Source organism: Coregonus clupeaformis, unplaced genomic scaffold (genome assembly GCF_020615455.1).
Source record: "Coregonus clupeaformis isolate EN_2021a unplaced genomic scaffold, ASM2061545v1 scaf0024, whole genome shotgun sequence".
In the NCBI taxonomy this organism is placed as follows: domain Eukaryota; kingdom Metazoa; phylum Chordata; class Actinopteri; order Salmoniformes; family Salmonidae; genus Coregonus; species Coregonus clupeaformis.
The window spans coordinates 1,117,501-1,140,835 of record NW_025533479.1 but is presented as its reverse complement, the minus strand read 5'-3'; the positions used below and the strand labels follow the sequence as shown (position 1 = coordinate 1,140,835).

The window sequence follows — 23,335 nt, the reverse complement described above, 5'->3', positions numbered from 1 at the left end:
AATAGCTACACAGAGAAGAGGTGACCTAGCTAGCAGGCAATAGCTACACAGAGAAGAGGAGACCTAGCTAGCAGGCAATAGTTACACAGAGAAGTGGAGACCTAGCTAGCAGGCAATAACTACACAGAGAAGAGTTGACCTAGCTAGCAGGCAATAGCTACACAGAGAAGAGTAGACCTAGCTAGCAGCCAATAGCTACACAGAGAAGAGGAGACCTGGCTAGCAGGCAATAGCTACACAGAGAAGAGGAGACCTAGCTAGCAGGCAATAGCTACACAGAGAAGGGGAGACCTAGCTAGCAGTCAATAGCTACACAGAGAAGAGGAGACCTAGCTAGCAGGCTAGGTACACAGAGAAGAGGAGACCTAGCTAGCAGGCAATAGCTACACAGATAAGTTACCTAGCAAGCAGGCAATAGCTACACAGAGAAGAGGAGACCTAGCTAGCAGGCAATAGCTACACAGAGAAGAGGAGACCTAGCTAGCAGGCAATAGCTACACGGAGAAGAGGAGACCTAGCTAGCAGGCAATAGCTACACGGAGAAGAGGAGACCTAGCTAGCAGGCAATAGCTACACGGAGAAGAGGAGACCTAGCTAGCAGGCAATAGCTACACAGAGAAGAGGAGACCTAGCAAGCAGGCAATAGCTACACAGAGAAGAGGAGACCTAGCTAGCAGGTAATAGCTACACGGAGAAGAGGAGACCTAGCTAGCAGGCAATAGCTACACGGAGAAGAGGATACCTAGCTAGCAGGCAATAGCTACACAGAGAAGAGGAGACCTAGCTAGCAGGCTAGCTACACAGAGAAGAAGAGACCTAGCTAGCAGGTAATAGCTACACAGAGAAGAGGAGACCTAGCTAGCAGGCTAGCTACACAGAGAAGAAGAGACCTAGCTAGCAGGTAATAGCTACACAGAGAAGAAGAGACCTAGCTAGCAGGCAATAGCTACACAGAGAAGAGAAGGCTAACTGATAGCAAGCCTAGCACAGCAATAGAGGATAGTGTTAGCACACAGCACAGAGGAGCTAGCTCGCTAGGCTAGCTGTGGAGAGGACACTGTTAGCACAGTGAGCTAAAGGCTAACTGTTAGAGGACAGTGTTAGCTCAACTCATCCTCGATAATAGAGAGCATATAGTGTATGTTTGGGTTTGACCCAGTTTTCACATAAGGACATTTTTGTAATGCCTGCCTATTCTTCGTGGGTCTGAAGAGCTCTCTGTCTGCCTGGATGCTCTCTGTCTCCCTCCATCTCTCAAGCTTCTCCGCCCTCTGGCTGTTGTTACTCTGTCTCCATTGGCAGTATATTTGTCTATCTATCTGTCTGAATTTTCAGTCCATCAATCTGTCTGCAGTCTGTCTGTCCTCTGTTAATTTCCCCCTCTAGCTAAACCATATTTCCACCACTCACTCTCTTAGGCTCAGTAGGGCTTGCTGTTTCCACTCACTCCTTTAGGCCTCAGCCAGGCTATCTCAATAGGGCTTGCTGTTTCCACTCACTCCTTTAGGCCTCAGCCAGGCTATCTCAATAGGGCTTGCTGTTTCCACTCACTCCTTTAGGCCTCAGCCTTTTCTTCCCTCTCTCCTCTCAACCCTCCTGCTGCAGATTGATCCAGGGCCAAGATACAGTAGAGTACAATGATTTACCCCCCTAGCTAACAATCAGGTATATTTTACAGGCCTGTTATTGTACTGTAAAACAGTGTGTCTCTTCAACACCTCTACCTGGTGCTGGAAGATAAAGGTTGCTATGTAAATGCAGCGTTGGAGTAGAGTGCTGGTGTTGATGTTAAATCTCTGAGGAGGGACATTGCAAGTAGAGGGGATGTATTGTGTCTGGTGTTGAGGGAGATAGAGTCTCTCTCAATTTCAATTAAATTCAATTTAAGGGCTTTATTGGCATGGGAAACGTATGTTAACATTGCCAAAGCAAGTGAAGTAGATAGTAAACAAAAGTGAAAAAACAGTAAACATTACATTCAGAAGTTCCAAAAGAATAAAGACATTTCAAATGTCATATAATGTATATATACAGTGTTGTAACAATGTGCAAATAGTTAAAGGACAAATGGGAAAATATATAAACATAAATATGGGTTGTATTTACAATGGTGTTTGTTCTTCACTAGTTGCCCTTTTCTTGTGGCAACAGGTCACAAATCTTGCTGCTGTGATGGCACACTGTGGTTTTTCACCCAGTAGATAAGGGAGTTTATCAAAATTGGGTTTGTGTCTAATTCTTTGTGGATCTCTGTAATCTGAGGGAAATATGTGTCTCTGATATGGTCATACATTTGGCAGGAGGTTAGGAATTGCAGCTCAGTTTCCACCTCATTTTGTGGGCAGTGTGCACATAGCCTGTCTTCTCTTGAGAGCCAGGTCTGCCTACGGCGGCCTTTCTCAATAGCAAGGCTATGCTCACTGAGTCTGTACATAGGCAAAGCTTTCATTAAGTTTGGGTCAGTCACAGTGGTCAGGTATTCTGCCACTGTGTACTCTCTGTTTAGGGCCAAATATCATTCTAGTTTGCTCTGTTTTTTTTGTTAATTCTTTCTAATGTGTCAAGTAATTCTCTTTTTGTTTTCTCATAATTTGGTTGGGTCTAATTGTGTTGTTGTTGTTGTTGTTGTCCTGGGGCTCTGTGAGGTCTGTTTGTGTTCGTGTACAGAGCCCCAGGACCAACTTGCTTAGGGGACTCTTCTCCAGGTTCATATCTCTGTTGGTGATGGCTTTGTTATGAAAGGTTTGGGAATAGCTTCCTCTCTCTCTCTCTCTCTCTCTCTCTCTCTCTCTCTCTCTCTCTCTCTCTCTCTCTCTCTCTCTCTCTCTCTCTCTCTCTCTCTCTCTCTCTCTCTCTCTCTCTCTCTCTCTCTCTCTCTCTCTCTCTCTCTCTCTCTCTCTCACTCTCTCACTCTCTCACTCTCTCACTGCTGAGGTTGAGGAATGGATGTGTGTGTCACTGACTTGGCTTGGATTGCCAGGTGCTGGAGCTCTAATCAGGGAGTAGGTAGCACACACACACACACAGACCACCCCCGCCCCTCCCACACACACACAACACACACACCCTCTCCATCTCCCCAGCCTAGCTCCTGTGCCAGAGATCTGAGCTCCACCTGTGTTGGGATTAACATTAATTCCACCATCCAGCCCTGACTGCATCCTTTCTCTAACACAGCTAGCAGTCTGAGAGGCTGAGGAGCACACACATACACACACGTACGAACACACACACACACACACACACACACACACACACACACACACACACTCACACACACACACACACACACACACACATGGCCTCCCTTCCCTGTTCCAACAATATCCCATTCTCTCTGATGTTTTAGGGAAGCGGAATTATGCCTCTTGAAGCCCTCACTTATCCAGAGATATTTGGAATGGTACTGTTTAGCCCCTTTCCAAGATTAGGATCCAAGCTGTAGTGGCTGATCTGTTACAAAGGATGAAAGGCTGCCGTTTCTGCTTTCCTTTGTAGCCTTCAATGGCATGGAATAATTGGGAACATAAAAATATGCTAATGCTGCTGTTTAAACTAATGAATGGGCCATAACATGTATGAGGGGAGGCAAGTCGTGAACCTTGGAATTCACATGTGTAACATGGGACTAACCCGCCTGGGTTTTGAACCCACTTCCCTAAGATGATTGCTTTACACATTAGGTTACAGTTTTTCCCAATTGCTAAAACACAATTTTGCAAACTAGGCCGGTTTTATCAAAATACTTAACACAATTCACAAAATCACACACCCAAACTGCAAAATACCTCATATATCCTGCAAAATGAAGCACTGCAACCAAAACTACATATAGCATTATCAAAATCAAACGTTTGCACGAAATGGCACACACTTCATTCATATTAAAATATTTTTGTCTAACCAACTACACACTGTTGGGCATAATGAAAAGCACTGTCATCTTTACTATGCTTTGCCATAATACTAAAATAGTTCAAATTGTAGAAAATTATTCAGATTGTTCACATGCACAGAAATATTTGCAGATACACACACATGCTGTTGAAAATTTGTTTCACCAAACAAGTCAGTGCAACATATGCACAGCAGATATATTGACATTGAACTGAACAAAAATATACTCACAAAAAACAGGAAATATATAGAAAAAAAAAAGAGGCAAGAAAAATAATTAGGCAGCATCTTGCCGCACAGCTGGGTCTGGCCACAACTCCTCGTCCACCTCACAGGCAATATCTTCCCTTGCCAGACATCGAGGGAAGAAGAGCCTTGAGTGCCTTATCCATCCCTGAATCGCACCCACATCAATCTCATCACATGCCTCTTCCATAGCCTGCACAAGAGGCATGCGCAGAAAGGGCTGCCGGTCGTATACCTTCCACCGCCATGCCGAAAATAACTATTCTATGGGGTTCAGAAATGGTGAGTATGGTGGGAGGTATTGCACGAGAAATGGTGGGTGGTCAGCAAACCAGTTTTGGACTGGGGCTGCACGATGAAAGCTCACGTTGTCCTATTGTCACAAGCTGATGTGGATGCGGTGTTGGAGTCAGGCACAGGACACAGAAGCTCAGTCAAAACGACTTTACTAGTCAACAAGACAATACAAAATAACGGGCCTCAAACACTGGAGGCGAGCGATTACGCATACAGTGCGTAAATACACTATCAACACGAGAACAAATACCATACATCAACGGACAGGCGGACAATCACACACAACTGCAAACAAAACTAAAGGAAACTTATAGGTGACCTAATCAATACATAACACGAAACAGGTGCACTAACAAGACAAGACCAAACAAACATCGAGACATCAAGCGGTAGTAGCTAGTACTCCGGGGACGACGAACGCCGAAGCCTGCCCGAGCAAGGAGGAGGAGCAGTCTCGGCGGAATTCGTGACACCCATACTACAACGTACCGGGTTCTTTGATGGTCTGCATCATTCATACGCTCTGGTGGTATGAGAATGCTGTGGAGTCTGTCCAGAAATGTGAGAATATGGGCTGTGTTGTATGGTCCAAGGTTGGCATGACGGTGGAGGACACCATGCGTATTGGAGATGGCAGCGCACATTGTGATGTTCCCACCACGTAGGCCAGGAACATCTATAATGGCTCTATGGCCAATGACGTTTCTCCCCCTTCTTCTGGTCTTTGCTAGGTTGAACCCAGCCTCATCTATAAAGATGAACTCATGTGGGATTGCATGAGCATCCATTTCCAGTACTCCCTGAAAACAAAGAACAAAAGCAGTCAATATGGTGTTATCCAGTACACTGGGAAACAATGTTGCGTGTAGTGTACTGCAGTCAATATTGTACTTACATCCACATATGCTTGTCTGACCTCATTGTTTCTTTGAGAGTTTCTCTCAAACGGCACCTTATAAAGTTGTTTCATTCTGATTTGGTTTCACTTGAGAATGCGAGCCAATGTGGACAGACTGACTCGTTGAATGTTGTTGAATATGGTGTTGTCTTGGATGATGTGGCTTTGAATTTCTCGTAATCTGATTTCATTATTTTCCAAAACCAAGTTTACAATGTCAGCTTCCTGTACCCCGGTGAACATTTGGCCCCTTCCTCCACCATGGTTGCGTCTCTCAGTACTTTAGAAAAACTAAAAAACTAAAATATAGGGCTTGGACAATGCAGCCTAAAGATATTTCCCCCACAGTAGAGTAAATTGTACAGGAAACTTGTGCAGTTAGTGTATGACATCAGCCATTCATGAAGTAAACAGGTGTCACCCAACTGATACACTATGACATGGGGTGTACTACATAGTGTGAAAGAAATGTTGGTTACATACCTGTACTCCAGTCTAAATGTCCGGATGACACAGGCGACAGTAAAACGGCTCAAGTTGGGCTGCTCTCTCTGTCCAGCCTCTCGCATTGTCAGCCCATGGTTAATGACATGATCAACTAAGGTTGCTCTGATTTCATTTGAAAGTTGTTGTCTTCTTTGGCCATGAACTCCTCTACCAGCTCTACCCCTACCTCTCACTCTTCCTCCTCCTCTCATTCTCACCCTCCCTCTTCCTCTTCCTCTTCCTCTCTCTGCAATGTCTTCCATTGTTGTTGTAAAACAAAAGGTGCTCACATGTGGTCTTTTCATAGTGCTTACTTCCTGATTGAAGTGGTAACAATAAACCATTGAGGTGTTTGACCAGGTGGCACATATATTGGCCAATTAGCTCATGTAGTGTCATTTTGAATGGCAGTGTTTTGAAATGGCAAACATGTGACTTTATGTCAGATTGTTGTGTCTTATGCAGAGAACCGTGTGCAGTGCATTTAAAAAGTGCCATTTTGAATTGCAAAATGCGTGTAAAGCAGAAAATGTGTTTAGACTTGTGGAGACTTGAGAAGAGGTTTTGCTCTCTGTGTGTCAGTTTAAATAATTGTGCTGTGCATGTCATTTTAGTGTCTTAGCAATTGGAAAAAAACTGTAAAAGGCTAGCCTTTAGCTCAGGGGGCTAACAACTGTCTCAGGGTCTTAGTATGGATGATAGAACCTCAGTAGTAGACTATAACCTATAGAGATCTAGCTGAGCTACTGTTCAGAGGGCTGAGAGGAGGATCTGGGTTATAGACTGAGAGGAGGGTCTGGGTTATAGACTGAGAGGAGGGTCTGGGTTATAGACTGAGAGGAGGGTCTGGGTTATAGACTGAGGGGGGGGGTCTGGGTTATAGACTGAGAGGAGGGTCTGGGTTATAGACTGAGAGGAGGGTCTGGGTTATAGACTGAGAGGAGGGTCTGGGTTATAGACTGAGAGGAGGGTCTGGGTTATAGACTGAGAGGAGGGTCTGGGTTATAGACTGAGAGGAGGGTCTGGGTTATAGACTGAGAGGAGGGTCTGGGTTATAGACTGAGAGGGGGTCTGGGTTATAGACTGAGAGGAGGGTCTGGGTTATAGACTGAGAGGAGGGTCTGGGTTATAGACTGAGAGGGGGGTCTGGGTTATAGACTGAGAGGAGGGTCTGGGTTATAGACTGAGAGGAGGGTCTGGGTTATAGACTGAGAGGAGGGTCTGGGTTATAGACTGAGAGGAGGGTCTGGGTTATAGACTGAGAGGAGGGTCTGGGATATAGACTGAGAGGAGGGTCTGGGTTATAGACTGAGAGGAGGGTCTGGGTTATAGACTGAGAAGAGTGTCTGGGTTATAGACTGAGAGGAGGGTCTGGGTTATAGACTGAGAGGAGGGTCTGGGTTATAGACTGAGAGGAGGGTCTGGGTTATAGACTGAGAGGAGGGTCTGGGTTATAGACTGAGAGGAGGGTCTGGGTTATAGACTGAGAGGGGGGTCTGGGTTATAGACTGAGAGGAGGGTCTGGGTTATAGACTGAGAAGAGGGTCTGGGTTATAGACTGAGAGGAGGGTCTGGGTTATAGACTGAGAGGAGGGTCTGGGTTATAGACTGAGAGGAGGGTCTGGGTTATAGACTGAGAGGGATGCTCTCTGGGTTATAGACTGAGAGGAGGGTCTGGGTTATAGACTGAGAGGAGGGTCTGGGTTATAGACTGAGAGGAGGGTCTGGGATATAGACTGAGAGGAGGGTCTGGGTTATAGACTGAGAGGAGGGTCTGGGTTATAGACTGAGAGGAGGGTCTGGGTTATAGACTGAGAGGAGGGTCTGGGTTATAGACTGAGAGGAGGGTCTGGGTTATAGACTGAGAGGAGGGTCTGGGTTATAGACTGAGAGGGATGCTCTCTGGGTTATAGACTGAGAGGAGGGTCTGGGTTATAGACTGAGAGGAGGGTCTGGGTTATAGACTGAGAGGAGGGTCTGGGTTATAGACTGAGAGGAGGGTCTGGGTTATAGACTGAGAGGGATGCTCTCTGGGTTATAGACTGAGAGGAGGATCTGGGTTATAGACTGAGAGGAGGGTCTGGGTTATAGACTGAGAGGAGGGTCTGGGTTATAGACAGAGAGGAGGGTCTGGGTTATAGACTGAGAGGAGGGTCTGGGTTATAGACTGAGAGGAGGGTCTGGGTTATAGACTGAGAGGGATGCTCTCTGGGTTATAGACTGAGAGGAGGATCTGGGTTATAGACTGAGAGGAGGGTCTGGGTTATAGACTGAGAGGAGGGTCTGGGTTATAGACTGAGAGGAGGGTCTGGGTTATAGACTGAGAGGAGGGTCTGGGTTATAGACTGAGAGGAGGGTCTGGGTTATAGACTGAGAGGAGGGTCTGGGGTATAGACTGAGAGGATTGCTCTCTGGGTTATAGACTGAGAGGAGGGTCTGGGTTATAGACTGAGAGGGATGCACTCTGGGTAATAGACTAAGAGGGATGCTGTCTGGGTTATAGACTGAGAGGAGTGTCTGGGTTATAGACTGAGAGGAGGGTCTGGGTTATAGACTGAGAGGAGGGTCTGGGTTATAGACTGAGAGGAGGGTCTGGGTTATAGACTGAGAGGAGTGTCTGGGTTATAGACTGAGAGGAGGGTCTGGGTTATAGACTGAGAGGAGGGTTTGGGTTATAGACTGAGAGGAGGGTCTGGGTTATAGACTGAGAGGAGGGTCTGGGTTATAGACTGAGAGGAGGGTCTGGGTTATAGACTGAGAGGAGGGTCTGGGTTATAGACTGAGAGGGATGCTGTCTGGGTTATAGACTGAGAGGAGGGTCTGGGTTATAGACTGAGAGGGATGCTCTCTGGGTTATAGACTGAGAGGAGGGTCTGGGTTATAGACTGAGAGGGGGGTCTGGGTTATAGACTGAGAGGAGGGTCTGGGTTATAGACTGAGAGGAGGGTCTGGGTTATAGACTGAGAGGAGGGTCTGGGTTATAGACTGAGAGGAGGGTCAGGGTTATAGACTGAGAGGAGGGTCTGGGTTATAGACTGAGAGGAGGGTCTGGGTTATAGACTGAGAGGAGGGTCTGGGTTATAGACTGAGAGGAGGGTCTGGGTTATAGACTGAGAGGGGGGTCTGGGTTATAGACTGAGAAGAGTGTCTGGGTTATAGACTGAGAGGAGTGTCTGGGTTATAGACTGAGAGGTGGGTCTGGGTTATAGACTGAGAGGTGGGTCTGGGTTATAGACTGAGAGGGGGGTCTGGGTTATAGACTGAGAGGAGGGTCTGGGTTATAGACTGAGAGGAGGGTATGGGTTATAGACTGAGAGGAGGGTCTGGGTTATAGACTGAGAAGAGTGTCTGGGTTATAGACTGAGAGGAGGGTCTGGGTTATAGACTGAGAGGAGGGTCTGGGTTATAGACTGAGAGGAGGGTCTGGGTTATAGACTGAGAGGGATGCTCTCTGGGTCGCTTCTTTCATGCTTTAAACTATCTCTCTCTCTTTCTTTAATCTCTATATTTATTTTCTTCCCTTTTCTCTCTTTCTCTCTCTCACTCTACCTTCTCCCTCTCTCTCTACCTATCTCTCTCTCCATTTTATTTCTTTCTCTCTCAATCCATCCCTCCCTCCGTCCCCCTCCGTCTCTCTCCTGCTGCCCTTCCAGGGGCCTGGCTTCACAGAGAACATCAAAGGTTGTGACTGTGGCGTTAGCTACACCATCTTTAATGCATAAACTCACTGGCTGGGGTTCTGGGGTGGAGGATAGCACCTTCTCACCCTCTCTCAAAGGTCATTCAAACCATCAGGTTTCCAGTTGAGATGTCAAGATCGGGGCAACAGGCGTGCAGAGACAGCCATGAACACACACACATCGAAACACGCATGGACACACATACAGTGAGGGAAAAAAAGTATTTGATCCCCTGCTGATTTTGTACGTTTGCCCACTGACAAAGACATGATGTCACGCGTGCTGTAGGTGGGTGCAGTGGTGGAATCAAACGCAGGACACCGAAGTATAGTCCAACAGACTTTAGTAATCTCCAACAAGGAAATAAGCCAACTCTTGCCCGAAGGCGAAAATACGCACGAAGGCGAAACAAAACGAAAGCGCACAAAACAGGTGCGTAATACTCCAACGCAGTGGAGGGAAGCTCAACCGAGCGAAATACAAAATGAAGCCCTACACACGACAGACCAAAATCAATAACACACAACACTAGACAAACACAACGAGAAACTTATAGGACACTAATTACTCTAAACGAGAACAGGTGTGACAACAAACAGACAAAAGCAAACGAACATGAAACATACAACGGTGGCAGCTAGTATTCCGGAGACAACGAACGCCGAAGCCTGCCCGAACAAGGGAGAGAGGCAGCCTCGGCCGAAACCGTGACAGTACCCCCCCCTTGACGCGCGTCTCCAGACGTGCGCCGACTCCGGCCTCGGGGACGACCCGGAGGACGCGGAGCAGGGTGCGTCGGGTGCCCACGATGGAATTCCGTCAGGAGAGACGGGTCCAAAATGTCTCTCCTCGGCACCCAGCACCGCTCCTCCGGACCGTACCCCTCCCACTCCACTAGATACTGGAGACCCCCCATCCGACGTCTCGAATCCAAGATGGACCTCACGGAGTACGCCGGTGCCCCCTCGATGTCCAATGGGGGCGGAGGAGTCTCCCTGATCTCACTTTCTTGGAGTGGGCCAGCTACCACCGGCCTGAGAAGGGACACATGGAACGAGGGGTTAATACTTTTATATTCAACAGGTAGTTGTAATTTATAACACACCTCGTTCAACCTTCCCAGGACTTTAAATGGCCCTACAAACCGCCGACCCAGTTTCCGACAGGGCAGGCGGAGGGGCAGGTTTCTGGTAGAGAGCCAGACTCGATCACCAGGTGCGTACACGGTCCCTCACTGCGGTGGAGATCGGCGCTCGCCTTATGACGTCGGAGGGCCCGCTGCAGGTGGACGTGTGCAGCGTTCCATGTCTCCTCCGAGCGCCGCGCCCACTCATCCACCGCAGGAGCCTCGATCTGGCTCTGCTGCCAAGGTGCCAGAACCGGCTGGTAACCTAACACACATTGAAAAGGGGTTAGGTTAGTGGAGGAATGGCGTAGGGAATTCTGGGCCATCTCGGCCCAGGAACGTACCTTGCCCACTCCTCCGGCCGGTCCTGGCAGTATGTTCTAAGAAACCTACCCACATCCTGGTTCACACGTTCCACCTGCCCATTACTCTCCGGGTGGTAACCCGAGGTGAGGCTCACCGAGACCCCCAACCGCTCCATAAAAGCTCTCCAGACTCTGGAGGTAAATTGGGGACCTCGATCAGACACAATATCCTCGGGTACCCCGTAGTGCCGGAACACATGGGTGAATAGGGCTTCGGCAGTTTGCAGGGCGGTAGGAAGGCCCGGCATGGGGAGCAAACGACAGGCCTTAGAAAACCGGTCCACAACGACCAGTATAGTGGTATTCCCCTGTGAAGGAGGAAGGTCAGTAAGGAAATCCACCGAGAGGTGGGACCATGGTCGTTGTGGAACGGGCAGGGGTAGTAACTTACCCCTAGGCAGATGTCTAGGCGCCTTACACTGGGCGCACACCGAGCAGGAGGAAACATAAACCCTCACATCCCTTGCCAACGTGGGCCACCAGTACTTGGCACTAAGACAGTGCACTGTCCGGCCGATACCCGGGTGTCCAGAGGAGGGTGACGTGTGAGCCCAATAGATCAATCGATCCCGAACCTCGAGCGGAACATACTTCCGACCCTCCGGGCATTGTGGTGGACTAGGGTCGGTGCGTAACGCCCGCTCGAGCTCAGCATCGACCTCCCACACTACCGGTGCCACCAGACACGACTCCGGCAGTATGGGAGTGGGCTCCACGGACCTCTCCTCCGTGTCATACCGCCGAAACAGCGCATCTGCCTTACCGTTCTGTGACCCAGGGATGTACGTGATCTTAAATGTAAACCGGGTCAAAAACATATTCCATCTAGCCTGCCGAGGGTTCAGCCTCCTCGCTGCCCGGATGTACTCCAGGTTACGGTGGTCCGTCAAAATGAGGAAAGGGTGTTGAGCCCCCTCAAGCCAGTGCCTCCACACCTTTAGGGCCTGTACCACGGCTAACAGCTCCCTGTCCCCTACGTCATAGTTTCGCTCCGCCGGACTGAGCTTCTTGGAATAGAAGGCACAGGGGCGGAGTTTAGGTGGCGCGCCTGACCGTTGTGAAAGCACGGCTCCAATACCGGCCTCAGACGCGTCCACCTCTACCTGAAATGGTAAAGAGGGATCCGGATGCGCCAGCACTGGAGCCGAGGTAAACAGGTCCTTTAGCCTCCCAAACGCCCTGTCCGCCTCGGCAGACCACTGCAGACGCACCGGGCCCCCTTCAAGAGAGACGTGATGGGAGCTGCCACCTGTCCAAAACCCCCGGATAAACCTCCGGTAGTAATTCGCAAACCCCAAAAACTGCTGCACCTCCTTCACAGTGGTTGGTGTTTGCCAATTACGCACGGCTGACACCCGGTCTACCTCCATCTTCACCCCTGACGCAGACAACTGATACCCCAAAAAAGGAGACCGACTCCTGGAAAAACAGACACTTCTCTGCCTTAACATACAGGTCGTGCTCCACCAGCCTCCGCAACACTCTGCGCACCAGGGCCACATGCTCGACACGGGTAGGCGAGTACACGAGAATGTCATCTATGTACACCACTACCCCCCTGCCCCTGCATGTCCCTGAAGATCTCATCCACGAATGATTGGAAAACTGACGGAGCGTTCATCAACCCGTATGGCATGACAAGATACTCGTAATGGCCCGAGGTGGTACTAAAGGCTGTCTTCCATTCATCGCCCCCCTGATGCGCACCAAGTTGTACGCGCTCCTGAGATCTAATTTAGTGAAGAAACGCGCCCCCATGCAAGGACTCAGTCATGGTCGCAATCAGCGGGAGTGGATAACTGTACTTCACCGTGATCTGATTGAGACCACGGTAATCGATGCACGGGCGCAAACCACCATCCTTCTTCTTCACAAAAAAGAAACTCGAGGACGCAGGGGAAGTGGAAGGCCGTATGTATCCTTGTCTCAGAGATTCGTCTATGTAAGTCTCCATAGCTTTCTTCTCCTCCTGAGACAGAGGATACACATGGCTCCGTGGGAGCGCAGCTCCTGCCTGGAGGTCTATCGCACAATCTCCCTGCCTATGGGGTGGCAACTGCGTCGCCCTCGACTTACTAAACGCAATAGCCAAATCCCCATACTCAGGGGGAACGTGCAATGCGGGCACCTGGTTTGGACTCTCCACCGAGGTAGCCCCTACGGAAACGCCTAAACATCTACCCACACACTGGGCAGACCACTCCATCAGAGCCCTCTCCTGCCACGAAATAGAGGGGTTATGGGTACTCAACCAGGGCATGCCCAGCACCACCGGATACGCAGGCGAGTCAATCAGAAATAGCTGAATCATCTCCTGATGACCCCCCTGCGCACACATCCTAAGTGGTGCAGTGACCTCCCTGATCAAGCCCGCACCCAACGGACGGCTATCTAGGGCATGAACGGGGAAAGGGACATCAACAGGGAGAAGGGGAATCCCTAACGCTAAACAAAACTTCTTATCAATAAAATTCCCAGCCGCGCCTGAATCTACCAGCGCCTTATGCTGGGAATGAGGTGCTACCTGTGGAAAACTCACAGGCATACAGAAATGTGCAACAGAGAGCTCTGGGTGAGTGGGGCGCCTACTCACCTGGAAGGAATCCCCAGTGCGGGACCTGTCGTCCTCTCCCCTAGGAGGCCATCCCCAGCACCTAGCCGCGGTGTGTCCTCCCCGACCACAGTTGGTGCAGGGATGGACCCCCAGTAAGCCGACCCCTCCTCTCTCTAGCGCCAGCGCCCCGAGCTCCATGGGGCACGGCTCGGAGGCGCTGGAGGGTGAAATGGACGGACCCCCTCGGGGACGTCCGCGGGTAGCTAGCAGGTTATCCAGCCTGATGGACATGTCGACCAACTGGTCGAACGTGAGGCTGGTGTCCCTACAGGCCAGCTCCCGACGGACGTCCTCTCGTGAGACTACATCTGTAGTGATCGACGAGAGCCCGATCATTCCACCCTGCATCTGCCGCTAGAGTACGGAATTCGAGGGCGAACTCCTGGGCACTCCTCCTCCCCTGCCGGAGGAAGACCAGACGCTCCCCGCCGCTTTCCCCTCCGGGGAATGGTCAAACACCGCCCTGAAGCGGCGGGAGAACTCGTCGTAAGTTATGGTGTCCGCGTCGATCCTCCTCCACTCCGCGTTGGCCCATTCCAACGCCTTCCCGGACAGGCAGGAGATCAGGGCGGACACGCTCTCATGTCCCGAGGGCGCCGGGTGCACGGTGGCCAGGTACAGCTCCACCTGGAGAAGGAAACCCTGGCACCCGGCCGCGGTCCCATCGTAAGCCCTCGGGAGCGAGAGTCGGACTCCTCGGGGTTCCGGTGCGGGAATGGGCTGACTGGCCGATGGTGCTGGCAGGGAGGGTGGCGGTGGCGGCGTCCCCCAGCCTCGGATGGTGGTGATCACCTCCTGCAGTGCGGTCCCCATCTGCAGGATCTGGTCACCTTGTTCCCGGACCCTGTCCTCCAGCGTCGCCTGGGCTGCTGCGGCTCCTGCTGATTCCATTCTTGGGTGTGTTATTCTGTCACGCGTGCTGTAGGTGGGTGCAGTGGTGGAATCAAACGCAGGACACCGAAGTATAGTCCAACAGACTTTAGTAATCTCCAACAAGGAAATAAGCCAACTCTTGCCCGAAGGCGAAAATACGCACGAAGGCGAAACAAAACGAAAGCGCACAAAACAGGTGCGTAATACTCCAACGCAGTGGAGGGAAGCTCAACCGAGCGAAATACAAAATGAAGCCCTACACACGACAGACCAAAATCAATAACACACAACACTAGACAAACACAACGAGAAACTTATAGGACACTAATTACTCTAAACGAGAACAGGTGTGACAACAAACAGACAAAAGCAAACGAACATGAAACATACAACGGTGGCAGCTAGTATTCCGTAGACAATGAACGCCGAAGCCTGCCCGAACAAGGGAGAGAGGCATCCTCGGCCGAAACCGTGACACATGATCAGTCTATAATTTTAATGGTAGGTTTATTTGAACAGTGAGAGACAGAATAACAACAAAATAATCCAGAAAAACGCATGTCAAAAATGTAATAAATTGATTTGCATTTTAATGAGGGAAATAAGTATTTGACCCCTCTGCAAAACATGACTTAGTACTTGGTGGCAAAACCCTTGTTGGCAATCACAGAGGTCAGACGTTTCTCGTAGTTGGCCACCAGGTTTGCACACATCTCAGGAGGGATTTTGTTCCACTCCTCATCTCCAAGTCATTAAGGTTTCGAGGCCGACGTTTGGCAACTCGAACCTTCAGCTCCCTCCACAGATTTTCCTCATGTCACGAACAGAAGAGGACCCAAGAGCGCAAGTTCAAATTCAGAGTTCTTTATTCAAGGTTACAGGCGGGAAGAGGAGTCCCAGGGGTGTCAGGGGTCTTTCAGGGTCCTCCTGTGGGTACCTGTGCTCCGGGGGTCACCAAATGTCCGGGGGTGTCCAGTCCAAGTGCTTAGTGTGTGTGTTCCCCAGTGATGGAGCGGCGTATCGGGCTGAGGGTGGTGAAACGTCTGGGCACGCTCATCTGGTGGTCGGAGACCTGGGGAACACACACACAACAGCAATATGAATGGCAGGCAGAAGTACAGATCAGGGCTGGGCAAATATCGTGGTGAGAGACAGAAGGCAGAAACGAGTTACCGGAGGGGCTGAAGATCGGAGAGTAGTCGAGGTCCAGAAGGCAGGTTGGGATAGACGGGGCAGTAGAACAAGGAGGCAGTCAAAAAGGATCGGTATCACAAACAGGAGTCAGAGCGCAGACAGGCAGGTTACTGGTCCGGGTTTGAAGACGATCTGACAGGGCTTGGCTGAAAACCAGGGCTTGATATACTGGGAGAGGTAGTGGGGAAATGCAGTTCAGCTGGCAGAGTAATTAGAACAGAGTGAGGCAAGGTGAGGATGGTGAGTGGGAAATGCAGTGCAGCTGGCCAGGTAACAAGAGCAGAGCAGGGCAGGTGGAGCTAGTTAGGCTGAGTAGAGAGAGGGAGGTGAGCAGAGTGGAAGATAATTGAATGCAATTAATGTTGCTACCAGGGAGAGAGAGTGCTCATGACAGGACCCCCCCTCCAAGGGACGGCCCCAGAAGTCCCAAGAACAACATCATGCCGGGAGGGTGGAGGGGAGCAGGCGGCGGGTCAGAACTCCTCCGAGCGGTCCGAGTGAATCTCCTCATCCTCAGAAGGAGCTGGAGGGTCACGGTCGGGAGACAGGACAGGCACTGAGACAGGAGCAGGGCGGGCCGGACGGCTAGGAACCCCTCTTGGACGGCCCCCTACGGATTGCAGGCTGATCAGGATGTAGTCGGTGGAAGTCAGTGATAAGGGTCCGGTCCACTATCCTCCTGGCCGGGATCCAGGTCCTCTCCTCTGGACCATATCCCTCCCAATCAACGAGGTACTGGAGACCCCTACCCCTTCGCCTAGAGCGGAGCAGCCGCCGGACGGTGAAGACAGGACCGCCATCTACGAGGCGCGGAGGAGGTGGCGCCGGAGCTGCAGGGACCAGGGGACTTTCATGGACCGGCTTGACCTTGGAGACGTGGAAGGTGGGGTGGACCCGCATGGAAGCGGGCAACTGAAGTCGGACCGCCGTTGGACTGATGACTTTCTGCACAGGAAAAGGACCAATGAAGCGAGGGGCCAGCTTTCGTGATACAACCCGCAGCGGCAGATCCCGGGCAGACAGCCAGACCTTCTGACCAACCCGGTAAGTAGGTGCTGGGGTCCTCCGTCGGTTGGCACCGACGGCGTAGCTGGTTCCAGACTTCAGGAGCACAGTGCGAGCCTGGGCCCAAAGTGCGGCGGCAGCGGCGGGCATACGCAAGAGCAGACGGACAGGTGGCATCCGCCTCCTGGCTGGCAAACAGTGGAGGTTGATACCCGTAGACACACTGAAAGGGGGAGAGCCCGGTGGAGGAACTGGTGAGTGAATTATGGGCATATTCCACCCAGAGCAGGTGTTGAGCCCAGGCCCGGGGATTTTGGGAAGCCACACACCTCAGTGCCTTCTCCAGCTCCTGGTTCATGCGTTCAGTCTGGCCGTTTGACTGCGGGTGGAATCCAGACGATAGGCTGGCGGTGGCCCCAAGGAGATGACAGAACTCCTTCCAAAAGGTTGCTGAGAATTGCGGGCCCCGGTCTGACACTATATCCTGGGGTAGGCCATGGATACGAAACACATGTTCCAGGACCACCTGGGAGGTCTCTTTAGCAGAGGGTAGTTTGGGAAGGGGGCACGAAGTGGGTCATCTTACTAAAGCGGTCAACAATGGTAAGGATGACTGTGTGTCCGTCAGAGGGCGGAAGGCCCGTAACAAAGTCCAGTGAAACGTGGGACCAGGGCCTCTTGGGTATGAGTAGGGGTTGCAGCAACCCAGCAGGAGGCTGGTTGGGAGTCTTGTTTCGGTTACAAGTGGGACAAGCTCGGATGAATTCTCGGACATCCCGTCTCATCCCCCGCCACCAGAACCGCTGGCGGACCAGATGAAGGGTGCGAGTGATGCCGGGATGACAGGCCAGACGGGATTCGTGCCCCCACTGAATCACAGGTGACCTGAGATTTGCTGGAACAAACAGACGGTTGGGGGCGCTGGTGCTTGGACCTGGCTGGTCCCGAAGAGCCTCCATGACCTGCTTCTCGATCTCCCAGGTGAGGGCCGCTACGACCAAGTGGCTGGGAAGAATGGGAGCTGTCATGGCGGTGGTCTCGTCCTTCTGAAACATCCGGGAAAGAGCATCAGGTTTGATGTTGCGAGATCCCGGGCGGTAGGAGAGCGTGAAATTGAAGCGCGTAAAGAACAGAGACCACCGCTGTTGACGGGAGTTCAGCCTCCTGGCTGTTTGGATATACTCCAGGTTCTTGTGGTCTGTCCACACTACGAATGGTTCCTTTGACCCCTCTAACCAGTGCCGCCATTCTTCAAGGGCGAGCTTGACAGCCAACAGCTCGCGGTTCCCAATGTCGTAGTTGCATTCGGCAGGGGTTAGCCGACGGGAGTAGAAGGCACAGGGGTGCATCTTGCCATCCTCAGCTGCTCTTTGAGAAAGCACTGCACCCACTCCCACGTCCGAAGCATCTACCTCCACCACAAACTGCCTTGCTGCATCTGGCATCTGGAGGATGGGAGCAGAAGTGAAACATGTCTTGAGGATATTGAAGGCCTTATCAGCAGCTGATGTCCATTGGTACGGTTGTTTAGTGCTGGTTAGCGCCGTGAGGGGTGCAGCCACTGTGCTATAGTTTCTGATGAATCTCCTATAAAAGTTGGCAAAGCCCAGGAACTGTTGCAACTTCTTCCGAGACTCAGGAACTGGCCAGGAAGTGACAGCCGACACCTTCGTGAGATCCATCTGAATGCTGCCCTCGGTCACCACATACCCCAGGAATGAAACGGTCTTGGCATGGAACTCGCACTTCTCTGCCTTCACGAAAAGAGAGTTCTCCAGCAGGCGGCGCAGGACCAACCGGACGTGGTGCGTGTGTTCTGACAGAGTCTTTGAGAATATTAAAATATCGTCAAGGTACACAAATACGAACGTATTTAGCATGTCCCTGAGGATATCATTCACTAGGGCTTGAAAAACTGCTGGGGCATTGGTGAGGCCGAAGGGCATGACGAGATATTCATAGTGGCCGGTTGGTGTGTTGAACGCTGTCTTCCATTCGTCTCCCTCCCTCATCCGCACCAGATGGTAGGCATTGCGAAGGTCCAGCTTAGTGAATACAGTGGCTCCCTGCAGCAGTTCGAAGGCAGACGAAAGTAAGGGCAGTGGGTAGCGATTCTTAACCGTGATGTCGTTCAGACCCCGGTAATCTATGCATGGACGAAGAGAACCGTCCTTCTTGCCGACAAAGAAGAATCCCGCTCCTGCGGGGAAGACGACGGTCTAATTATCCCGGAGGCAAGAGAGTCATTAATGTAGTCCTCCATGGCCTTTCTTTCCGGGGCTGACAGTGAATACAGACGACCCTTGGGAGGTGCTGTGCCAGGCAGGAGATCAATCGCGCAGTCATAGGGTCTGTGTGGGGGTAGAGATGTCGCCTTGGATTTGTTGAACACCTCTTTCAGGCTGTGGTAACAGGCCGGAACATTGGATATGTCGGAGGTAGCGCTAGATCCTTCCCGGTGAACGGGCAGGGTGGCCCCCTTAAACAGGTCTGGTGACAACTCCTTCCCCACTCACGGACTGTTCCTGTCTCCCAGTCGATGTGGGGGTTGTGCTGACGGAGCCACGGGTATCCAAGAATGAGTGGTTGGCCAGGTGAGTGTAGGAGGTGAAACTGGATGGACTCCTGGTGGTTTCCTGACAGCAGGATTGTCACAGGGGCGGAGATATGAGTGACAGTGCCAAGATGATGCCCATCCAGGGCTCGTGCAGGAATGGGTTGTGTCAGTTGATGATGGTTCACGCCCAGTTGCTGTGCAAGCTCAGGGTCCATGATGTTTGCTTCGGCTCCGGAATCCACAAGGGCGGCCAATGTATGAGTCTTGTCAGAAAGCTGAAGGCGGAGATGAAGCAGGGTCTTTCGGATGGAGGGAGACTGAAGGCTTGTTGAGCTCACCCGGATCTCCCCTACACCTGGTGAGCTGCGGCTTTTGCCGGACAAGTAGCGACACGGTGATTCTCGCCACCACAGTAGAGGCAAAGGTTGGAGCTTAGACGGCGCCGGCGCTCCTCGGGAGTCAGAGAGGCACGGCCAATCTCCATGGGCTCAGGCTGATTGAGTTGGCTATGGGACTTGACAGGCAGGGGCTGGACAGAAGCGGTATCGACCCGAGTACGGATGGCAGGTTGACTGAGACGGCCCTTCTCCCTCCTCCCGGGTCTGTATACGGCGGTCAATGCGAACGGCAAGGTCAATGGCGGCATCAAGCGTTGAGGGCGGGTCATGGGAAACAAGCTCGTCCTTGATATAGTCCGCCAGGCTATGGAGGAAGGCTTGCACCAGTGCCTCTGGGTTAAACGAGCTTTGACTGGCCAGGGTACGAAAGTCAATGGAGAAGTCTGCCACTGTCCGATTGCCCTGACGGATGGTGAGCAGAGCTTGTGACGCTTCGGCTGTTGGCGAGCCTAGGTCAAAGACCTTTAACATCTCCTCCTCAAAGGCACTGAAGGAGGCACAGGCTGGGGTTTGCCGGTCGAATTCCGCCGTTCCCCACAACCGAGCTCGACCGGTGAGATGTGTGATGACATACCCCACCTTGGCTCCCTCTGTTGAGAAAGTCCTGGGCTGTAGTGCAAACTGGATTCGGCAGCTGCTCAAGAATGGTCTTACTTGCTTCTGGTTGCCATCAAAACGTTCCGGGTTCCCAATCCTTGGTTCAGGAGCGTGGGGATCTGGTGGCAGCACTGCCGGGCCTGCAGCATTGGGACCTCCAGCGGAGGGATGAAGGAGTATCGGTGGTACAGGAACAAAAGGACCAGGGGGGGTGCAGGTGGAGTAGCCGGGCTTGAGAGTAGTTGCAGGGGCTTGGGCTAGCTGTTGTTGCTGCAGTTGGAACTGTTGTTGCTGCTGGTTGAATAGCTGGAGAAGGGAAGCGATGTCGCCAGCCATCCGATTTATGTCTCCCTCAGAGCGTTCCAGTCGCTGTAGGGCAGTCCTCTCTGGCTCTTCCTCCATCGTGGTCAGGGAGTGCGCTGGGTCCATGATGGTCAGATCGTTCTGTCACGAACAGAAGAGGACCCAAGAGCGCAAGTTCAAATTCAGAGTTCTTTATTCAAGGTTACAGGCGGGAAGAGGAGTCCCAGGGGTGTCAGGGGTCTTTCAGGGTCCTCCTGTGGGTACCTGTGCTCGGGGGTCACCAAATGTCCGGGGGTGTCCAGTCCAAGTGCTTAGTGTGTGTGTTCCCCAGTGATGGAGCGGCGTATCGGGCTGAGGGTGGTGAAACGTCTGGGCACGCTCATCTGGTGGTCGGAGACCTGGGGGAACACACACACACAACAGCAATATGAATGGCAGGCAGAAGTACAGATCAGGGCTGGGCAAATATCGTGGTGAGAGACAGAAGGCAGAAACGAGTTACCGGAGGGGGCTGAAGATCGGAGAGTAGTCGAGGTCCAGAAGGCAGGTTGGGATAGACGGGGCAGTAGAACAAGGAGGCAGTCAAAAAGGATCGGTATCACAAACAGGAGTCAGAGCGCAGACAGGCAGGTTACTGGTCCGGGTTTGAAGACGATCTGACAGGGCTTGGCTGAAAACCAGGGCTTGATATACTGGGAGAGGTAGTGGGGAAATGCAGTTCAGCTGGCAGAGTAATTAGAACAGAGTGAGGCAAGGTGAGGATGGTGAGTGGGAAATGCAGTGCAGCTGGCCAGGTAACAAGAGCAGAGCAGGGCAGGTGGAGCTAGTTAGGCTGAGTAGAGAGAGGGAGGTGAGCAGAGTGGAAGATAATTGAATGCAATTAATGTTGCTACCAGGGAGAGAGAGTGCTCATGACACCTCACTGTTCTCATGATCATTGCAACTCCACGAGGTGAGATCTTGCATGGAGCCCCAGGCCGAGGGAGATTGACAGTTATTTTGTGTTTCTTCCATTTGCGAATAATCGCACCAACTGTTGTCACCTTCTCAACAAGCTGCTTGGCGATGGTCTTGTAGCCCATTCCAGCCTTGTGAAGGTCTACAATCTTGTCCCTGACATCCTTGGAGAGCTCTTTGGTCTTGGCCATGGTGGAGAGTTTGGAATCTGATTGATTGAACATGCTTTTTTCTGGATTTTGTTGTTGTTATTCTGTCTCTCACTGTTCAAATAAACCTACCATTAAAATTATAGACTGATAATTTCTTTGTCAGTGGGCAAACGAACAAAATCAGCAGGGGATCAAATACTTTTTCCCCTCACTGTACACACTATACTGAATTCCTTACAGATTCATTGCATAGTCACTTTAGAAATGAAAATACATTATAAGATGGACAGATAATGCATAAATGCATCCATCCATCCATCTGTTATGCAAAATATAAAATACTATATCGGTATGTTTGAAAGCTAATCTTAGAGAGGGCTGTGTAACTGACATGTTAAAAAACCTCTGAAGCAGCAAGGTGCTACTCTCCTCTCCCCTCCATCTCTCCTCTCCCTCCATCTCTCCTCTCCTCCCATCTCTCCCTCCATCTCTCCTCTCCTCCATCTCTCCTCTCCCCTCCATCTCTCCTCTCCATCTCTCCTCTCCCTCCATCTCTCCTCTCCTCCCATCTCTCCCTCCATCTCTCCTCTCCTCCATCTCTCCTCTCCCCTCCATCTCTCCTCTCCTCCATCTCTCCTCTCCCCATCTCTCCTCTCTCTCCATCTCTCCTCTCCATCCATCTCTCCTCTCCCCATCTCTCCTTCGAGCTCTCCTCTCCACATCTCTCCTCTCCCCTCCATTTCTCCTCTCCCCTCCATCTCTCCTCTCCCCTCCATCACTCCTCTCCCCATCTCTCCCTCTATCTCTCCTCTCCCGCCATCTCTCCTCTCTCCCTCCATCTCTCCTATCCCCTCCATCTCTCCTATCCCCTCCATCACTCCTCTCCCCATCTCTCCCCCCAGCTCTACTCTCCACATCTCTCCTCTCCCCTCCATCTCTCCTCTCTCTCCATCGCTCCTCTCCCTCCACCTCTCCTCTCCTGGTGATGTGTACTGGAGCTCTGAGGATCTAGAGCTTTAAATAGGTACTGCCGTGCAACAGACCTTTTTCATATCTGTCTTTTCACCGTCCAAAATAACAGTTCGTGACTGTGTGCTTCTCTGTAGTATAACCAAGGTCTGCCCATGGCCATTACAGAGATAGAACCAAGGTCTGCCCATGGCCATTACAGAGATAGTCATTAGTTGAAGATGTGGTTGTTGAGGATGGAGATGGAGTAAGGTTTTCAATTCATTAATTGAATTTCAACTCACTTCCTGAATTCAATGTGAAAACCGAATTGACCCCAACAACCCTGTTTCAGAAGTTGACAGGTTGACAGGTTAACAGAAGTCAACCAAAAGTCAAAGAAACAGAGTTGTCATAGCAGGCGTATTGAAGTGTAAGTCAACCAGAAGTCAAAGTAACAGAGTTGTCATAGCAGGCGTATTGAAGTGTAAGTTGCTCTGACCCATTAAGACAGTATTATGTCCCAGTAATATGTCCCAGTAATATGTCCCAGTAATATGTCCCAGTAATATGTCCCAATATTATGTCCCAGTAATATGTCCCAATATTATGTCCCAGTAATATGTCCCAGTAATATGTCCCAGTAATATGTCCCAATATTATGTCCCAGTAATATGTCCCAGTAATATGTCCCAGTATTATGTCCCAGTAATATGTCCCAGTAATATGTCCCAGTAATATG

General features: G+C 51.2%; 1 protein-coding gene and 1 long non-coding RNA gene across 3 annotated transcripts in view; one reads left to right on the top strand and one right to left on the bottom strand.

The window, feature by feature from the left end:
• The window catches only part of LOC121531188 (neuroligin-3), a 383,312-nt gene that overhangs the window by 116,442 nt on the left and 243,535 nt on the right, over positions 1–23,335 (top strand). The window lies entirely within an intron of this gene.
• Positions 4,262–5,346, bottom strand: LOC121531221. The gene is made up of 3 exons (XR_005994096.2): positions 5,336–5,346; positions 4,914–5,240; positions 4,262–4,516 (listed from the first exon to the last, which is right to left on the bottom strand). It is a non-coding gene; the product is annotated as an uncharacterized LOC121531221 (long non-coding RNA).